Below are 8,658 nucleotides of genomic sequence, written 5' to 3'. Positions count from 1 at the left end.
CCCGCCGGTTGGGCCAGCCGGTTGTGCCCGAAGCCCCCCTGCCCTCTCAAGTGGGTGCCCACAGGTGGGTAGGGGCCCACCGGTTGCACCCACCGGTCTTGGCGGGAAAACCACCGTTTCTTTCCAACTTCCTCCATTCTTTGGGGATTCAAATGGGGGCTTTTCCCATCCATTCTTCACACCTTCAAGGTCTTATAGGATGGTTCTAACCTAGATCTAGGTTAGATTCAAGGAATAGGAAACCATCTTACCTTCTTTGCTCAAGAACAACTTCAAACCCTCCAAATCACTTCAAACCCACAATGCTTCTTCCACCTTGTCAATACCTCTTCAAATCCTTCAAGATCAACACATAAATCATCCATTAAACCTTAGATGCATCATTTCAAAGGGGATTTACAAGATCTCAAGAAACCCTACTCGAATCAAGGGTTTAAGCGTGGGTATGGTGAATGTTCAAAGAACCTGATTTTGCTTACCTCCAAATGTAGATCTAGAGTTGAAGATCACTCTTCCGGCGCCGGAATGGGAAGATCAAGCTTCGGCGCCGCTGAAATCCTTCTCTTCTTCCTCTTCCTTCTCTTCCTTTCTTCTTCCCTTTCTTTTCTCTCTCCTCTTTACTATCCTCACCAACGTACGGTGTCATAAATGGAAAGAAAAGAAATCATAAATCTATATATATAATTCCTACATAAGTGAACAGTGCACATGGATGGGTCACTCTGGTGGGTGGGTGCACCCACCTGTCCGCCCACCTGAGGGCCAAAACTTGGGATTTTGACAGAGTCCGGGCCTCGGCGCGAACCCCACCCTTGGCATACGATGTAGCATACGTATATACCTTAAAATACGACTATAATACCTATTTTATCCGTACATGGCCTTATGGTAGGTGCATGTACACAGCTTGGGCACTCCTGTCTCTTTTGGCACTGGCTCGGACTTGTCGGGCCAGCCGGTGTTTAAGGTCACCCTTGTCATCATAGTCCATAAGGAGCCCGCTCTAACTCCCTCTGGTTCGGTTCCTGCATGGTTTAACCAGTTCAACCGTGAAATCAGACCGGGCTTAAGAAGCAGGGTATTACAGTCTAGGTATATTATAGAAGGATAATATTGTATGTAGTATAAATGGAATGGGATTCTTGGAGAATCAAATCGTATATAGACTTCCCATGCAGGGAGGATTCTATATATGCTATTACACCCCCTCAAGTTGAGAGTCGGCTGGACAGATCTTCAACTTGCCTCTCATGAATTGGAACCGAGATGTAGCAACAGCCTTGGTAAGGGCGTCCGCGAGCTGGTCATTGGTGGAGATAAACTGAATGGTCGGCTATTTCTTGGCAACTCAGTCATGAACAAAGTGAAATTCGATCTCGACATGCTTGGTTCGTGCGTGGAAGACCAGGTTGGCAGACAAGTAAGTAGCCCCTACATTGTCACACCATAGGATTGGTGGATGGTGAAGGGGAATTCCACACTCATGAGGGAGTGATTCCAACCATATCAGTTCTGCAGCAGCATTAGCCAGTGCCTTGTATTCAGACTCAGTAGAGGAGCGAGCAACCGTCTTTTTCTTATGAGAGCAACAAGATATTAGATTGGATCCAAAATAAATGCATAACCACCTATAGATTTCTGATATTCAGCATAAGAAAAGGCCAGTAGGGTGGTTGAGCTGGTTGATTTTGAAAATAATAGACCATGGGATCGCCTGTGTTTCAAATACCGAAGAATCCGCTTCACAAGACCCGAATGTTCCTTACTCGGGGCATGCATGAACTGGCAAACATGATTGACTGGGAAGGAGACATCGGGGCGGGTCAGAGTGACATATTGTAGGGCCCCAACAAGGATTAGCAATGGGAACACCCCCTAAAAGTCATGGTTTGGCAGTGGTGGCCATGGGTGTGAGAACTCCTTTGCAATCAGTCATACCAGCATGATGTAAAAGATCACTTATGTAATGGGACTAAGTGAGGAGCATTCCCTTGGAGTGGGGTAGTGGCTCAATCCCTAAGAAAAAATGTAAGGGACCCAAATCCTTAATAGAGAACTCCGATGCAAGAGAGGAGAGAAGCTGTGCAATCTGAGTAGAGGTGCTACTTATAACCAATATGTCGTCCACATAGACCAAAACATAAAGTAGAAGTGTACCATTCCTGTAAATGAAGAGCGTAAGTCTATTTGGGAAGCCACAAAACCAAACTGGAGAAGAAAGGTGGATAGTCGATGGAACCATGCTCTAGGGGCCTGTTTGAGGCCATAGAACGACTTGTGAAGATGGGACACATGGCTGGGATGGGAAGGATCTGTGAAGCTAGGTGGCTGAGTCAAGTAAACCTCTTCATGGAGTACACCATGCAGGAAGGCATTGTGCACATCAAGCTGACGAATAGACCACCCACGAGTAACAACCAAGGAAATAATGGTCCGAATAGTAGTGGGTTTAACGACCGGGCTGAATGTCTCTATGTAATCCACACCATGTTGTTGATGAAACCCCTTAGCAACCAAGTGAGCCTTTTAACACTCAAGGGATCCATTAGCCTTTCTCTTGACGCAGTACACCCATTTGCACCCAATTAAATTCTGATTTTGAGAGGGAGGAACCAAAGACCAAGTGCCATTGCGAACCAAAGCATTAAACTCCTCACTCATGGCAGCCCTTTATTCTAGGAATTTGTTTGCCTGGGAGAAGCATATGGGCTCTGGGGAAGATAAGGGTTGGATCTCAGTGGATAGGGCTTGGGATGGCTTTTTGTGAGGTCTAAGGGTCAGGGCATGCACCTTGGTGGGAACTGCTGGTGCAGGGGGTGAGGGCAGTTGGGGTGGGAAGGTAGTTGTAGGTGTTGTAGTAGGAGAGGTAGTGGGGGAGTGTATAGATCAAGGAGAGGTCTAGTGCGGCATGGAGGGTAAGCCGGAGCTATTGACCTGTCCGCCATCAACTCAGTCAAAAATTGCTAGATGAGGTAGAAGCATCTCTCTCTAGGAGGTGCTTGGTCCAAGCACCTTGTGAACCTTGAAAAGTTCCTCTTATGAAACCAAATTGTGTTTCACCCATCCTTGAAGAGATTGGGCTTTCAATAAGCCTAGAAGAGTTGAATTTTGAAGCAATTATTTTCAGATTCGGACTGTGTAAGTGTAGTAATAGCACTTTTAAGCCTTTTTTCACCTAGAATCACAACAATTCCTATTTCACAAAAGTTGTAGCCCCACGTCTTATCTTTAATTCTCAATTTTAATCAACCCAAACCGATATCGGAGTAGAGAGTTATCTCCAAATTACCGGCTTAAGATCATTCTGTCCGAAATTGATTTTACCTACAAAGTCAAGTACTTTCCCGATCCATGCATTGGGCAATCCCGTGAGGGAGATTGCATCACGAGATAATTAGGTACAGTTGAGAAAAGGGAAGGGAGAAAGAGTAGTGGGGAGAGATAAAAGAGCTTCATCAAAAGTAGTGGCGGTCAACCCGGTCGCCCCTGATAATGCCAATGCAAGGTGCATAGCCTGTACTTTACAATATACACAACTCTTCTCTGCAGGATTCCACACCTCTGAACCCTCCCTTGGGAAAACGAACCCAAAAAAGAAGAGCATTCACATGTAACAAACAAGAGGAAGTATGGCTACCTCTGCCATTGCTTCATCTTCTTTCCCATCACTCTCTATCCATACATCTGTTTATTAATCCCTCTGACTCATTTGTTTCTCCACCTTTTGATCAGAAGCAAATCCGAGATTTCGAAGCACCGAATTGTGTGCCAAAAAAATCAACATTATAGCATGTCAAGTACCGGTTCCTTCAAAGAAATAAAAAAATCAGACCAGCCATACAATACAGGTTTCACTATATTTCTGTTCCAAAAAAAAATGGAAAAACAATAGAATCAATTTTTGGGAATGTTGCCATATAGAGCCTAAGTGGCTAGTTTGTAAAGGAAAACTCAAAAATAAGTAATCATATAATTTTCACAATAAAAGAATGAGAACTACATTGACCAGAGTAGATGTTAGTCCTTTTAAATATTGTGGTCTTAGATAAATAGAATGGAAAGTATAGCGCCTACAAAAGAAGACTTACCCTGCTTTCCTGTCCTAGGGAATCTCCCCCGGACTAATATGTTAGTGTCCATTTCAATTTCATTTTCAATTTAATATAAGAAATCCTAGATCGAATTGGTCCCCCGGGATCTTGAAAACCTAGTGATTTGATTAAAAACGTCCTAGAATTGAATCAGTCAATTCAACCTATCCAATTCAAAACAGTGGTAGGTAGATTAAGTTGTGGTGCATGAACCACAACTTAAAACTAGAGTTATGGTTATATCTGATGAAGTTTGTTAAAATATGTTTGTATAACTACTACCTCTGAAAATTTCAGTCAAACTTAAATTCCAGAACTATTCATACAGGAAAGAAAGTCGCAACTTTCAAACAACATCAATTTTGGGCACCAAGCATAGGCACACGAAGGGCAATTAAAGGTGGAGATGGTAAAACGAAGGTAATGATCACATGTTGGGGTTACGATGTCTTGTATATCATCGCTTGCAAAAATGGGTTAATTCCGAATGACATTAAAAAGTTCGAGGCTTTGAGGCCTACTCCATTGTTTGATCATAGTGCCTATGATTTGAATGGAACATGGGCTGTTCATGAGTTAAATGCAATGCCTCAATGAATGATACAAATGTGTTAAATTGGGTACTATTTTGACATATTATGTACTGTCATAAGGGATACATGAACTGACTATACGTGATATAATATAATTAACAAGGGAAAATTGATCCATGGTGCTTAAAGTTCCATAAGTTGGTTTTGGAATTTCAACAAACATATGGTGACGTTGCAATATGGGTTTGCATTATGATGCTTGAATTTATCCTGATTGGTTGGAAAATTTAACAAACCAGTGGTGAATTTGAAAGTGTGGATATGTAATATGATTTAAATGGGTTGATTTTTTTTTTTGGCTTATGGTTAGCAATGAATATATTAAGAAAATAAAAGAATGGAATAAGAGGCCTAAGCCATACAGAGTGAAGAAATCTATGTCATATACAGAGAATCTTGGGGGAGAATTCCACACTTCAGATGATCTTGTAGATAAATGGGATGATAAAATACTGTTATATATGGTAAAGTGTGTACTGAAATGAAGAATGAAGATCATGTACGATCATGTAAATTGTAATAAGAATATGGTTGAGACATTTTCACAAACACTGTGATGAAATCGTAATTACTTGCTTAACTTAGTGAATTAAGGGACTTATAGAATTTCATGAGGAATGTTATCAGGGCCACTATATGGATCAAATAGTGTAGTGAAGAAGGATCGATCTATTACGAAAATTTTTTTTCTTTTTTTTTGCTAACGGCCAGTATTCAGGCCTTCGGCTTGACTAGTCCCATGGGTCCATACTAACCCCACAACCGCATGTGATACTAGGATTAAATGAGAACCATTCAACTTTCATTAAAAGCAGGGAAGAACACTAAACACTTTTTGTTTACTCACTAGGTACCAACCTTGATTCCATTTATTTTATTAATCTTCATTTTGATCCATATAGTGACCCTCATAACGTGCCTCATGAAATTCCTTAAGACCTTTAATTCCCTAAGTTAAGCAAGCAATTACGATTTCATCATATTGTTTGCGAAAATGTCTCTAACATTTCTACTACAACTTACAGGTTCACCACATGTTTGTCCCCATCAATCAAGTAAAAATTCAGGCATCATAGGTCAATTCTCCCTTGTCCATTGTATCATATATAATTTTTGTTCATATAAACGGTTCACAATATGTCAAAACAGTAACTAATTTGGTATATTTTAATCACAGTGGAAACCCATATTGCAAAGTCACCATATGTTTGTTGAAATTCCCAAATCAACATATGGAACTTTAAGCACCATGGTTCAATTTTCCCTTGTTAATTATATTATATCATGTATAATTCAGTTCAAATATCCCATATGACAGTACATAGTATGTCAAAGTAGTACCTAATTTAACACATTTTAATCATTCATTGAGGCATTGTCTAGACTTATTTCTGAAGAACAGGGAGCTTTTCAGAAGGAAAAAATAATTTTCTCAAATATTGGGGTCGCCTCGGAGCTCACTAATATGATGTCTACAAAGTGTTATGGTAGTTGCATTGGTCTCAAGTTGGACATTCAGAAAGCGTTTAATACTCTTGAATGGAGTTTCCTTTTTGATATCATGAAAAATTTGGTTTCTGCCAAACTTCGATAGACTGGGTTGAGCAGATTTTAGTCTCTTCGAGCCTATCAGTGCTAGTCAATGGTGGTCCAGTGGGTTTCTTCGAAGTCAGTAGAGGTCTGCGACAAGGAAACCCTCTATCTCCAATGTTATTCATCATTGCAGAGGAAACCTTTTGTAGAGGATTACAGGATCTTCAAAATAGAGGAATGGTGAAAGGAATTCCAGGGCCAAGAAATATTCTAACCCATCCCATCTTTTATATGCTGATGATCTTCTAATCTTTGTTAATGCAGAATTGCGTGGCATAAAGCATTTAAAATGTTTCCTTGACTCATATCAAGCATGCTCTGGTCAACATATAAATCTTGAGAAGAGCAAGATATTTATGAATTCAATTTCAGCCAGGAGAAAACGTAGAATCAAGAAGGTTTTAAAGATACCTGAATGCAATTTTCCTACACGGTACCTTGCGGTGGAGCTCTGTAAAGGTTGAGTTACTAAAGAGGTTATTCTTCCGTTGATGGACAAGACAAAAGCTAGACTTGCAGGCTGGAAAGGGAGACTCTTGTCGATGGCAGGAAGAGTTTAGTTGGTCAAAACAGGGGTCAGTAGCATTCCATTACATAATTTCTCAATCTATCTATGGTCTGTCTCTTCTATTCAGCAAATGGAAAAGTGGGTTCAAAATTTTATTTTGAGTGGGGACGCCAACTCTCACAAGGCGGTGACAGTGAAATGGAGTACGCTATGCAAACCCAAGACAGAAGGTGGTCTAGGGATTCGATACCTCAAAGAAGTCAATTTGGCTATGCTAGCGAAATTGGGTTGGTACATAAAATCTGAGAACTCAACTTTAGCCTCTTTTCTCCGTGGTAGGCTTATGGCTGCTGATGGGTCTCTAAAAAGAAGTGTAAGATCTTCGATTATGCCAGGTCTCCGTAAAATATGGGATTTTGTTTTCCGCTCTGAGAGATGGATAGTGGGAGATGGGATGTCCATAAATTTCTGGTACGATCGATGGCTTAGTAATCAAAGCTTATATGAGGAGATATCTGGGGTTCACCCTATTTCCCCTTCTTTAAATGCCAAAATTTCAGATTTTATAATGGATGGGGAATGGAACTTGCCAACGGTAGACTCTCTTTTTTTGCAGGAAATTTGTGATCGTATTCAATCCATCCCTCTTCCATCAGTTCCAAAATCTGATAGAAGGGTATGGACCTTGACAGAATCGGGTCAGTTCTCGGTTGCTTCAGCCTGGGAAAGAATGTGTGAGAAGAATCTAGTGGTTAGCTGGCATCACATGATTTGGATCAAGGGTCTTCCTCCTCGCTTCTCTTTATTTGGGTGGAGGTTGATCCACAAAAAGTTACCAACGGATGACAAAATTGCCAACAAAGCAATACCTCTGGTATCAAGGTGTAGTCTCTGTTGCAAGAGTGAAGAGACCCTTCACCATATTTTCCTGGAGTGTGAATATGTAGTTAGCATTTGGACAGTTTTCTTAAACTTGTTCACTCAAAGATGGAGCGGATTTCCATCAATTAAAGAACTATTTTCCTAGAGGAAGAGCAAGGCAAGAACAGTCCATTGTAATACGGTGTGGGCCCCTCTATTAATCATTGTTCCTTTTAACATATGGTTGGAGAGAAATAGAAGACTATTTGATCATAAAATTCAGCCTTCATCCTCTGTGGTAGCAGCAATTCATAGAAATCTTCAAGATTTCTCCTCTATAAATGAAATTCAAGTTACAACTGTCGCAAATCTTCTTCTCTCTAAAAAATTGATGGTGATGACTTCGAAACCCCATGGAAAAAAGGATTTTTGAGATTTTTTGGACTTTCCCTCCTCTAGGTTACCACAAGCTAAACATGGATGGATGTTCGCTTGGTAACCCGGGATGCTCAGGTGCAAGTGGTATTCTAAGGAATGATGTAGGATCCCCTCTTGGCTGTTTTGCTTATTATGAAGGTGTTAGAACAAACTATATGGCAGAGTTCTCAGCATTTTCTATTGGGATCCAAATGGCTTTCAGCAATGGGTTAAATAAATTATGGATTGATAGTGACTCTATAGCAGTTGTCAATGCAATAAGGAATCAAGAGATCCCTTGGTGCTTTAAGCAAAATGCAGTATTTGGACAACATAGAATGGAGAATATCTCATTGCTATAGAGAGATAAACATGGTGGCAGATAAACTTGCAAAGCCATAACTTCCTGGACTAAATCTCCTCTTTTTATAGCTTCTGATTTAAATTGGGACTTTCATAAACGACCAAGATATAGATTTATGTAATTTTCTTTTGATTGTCTTATCTCTGCTGATGGCCATGCCGAAGGTGGAATAGCAAAACAATAGTTCTTTGTTCTTCCCATATATTTTTTCTAATAATATTCATTTGCTGA

This window comes from Macadamia integrifolia, chromosome 14, assembly GCF_013358625.1.
Source record: "Macadamia integrifolia cultivar HAES 741 chromosome 14, SCU_Mint_v3, whole genome shotgun sequence".
Taxonomy (NCBI): Eukaryota; Viridiplantae; Streptophyta; class Magnoliopsida; order Proteales; family Proteaceae; genus Macadamia; species Macadamia integrifolia.
This window is presented reverse-complemented; position numbering follows the sequence as displayed.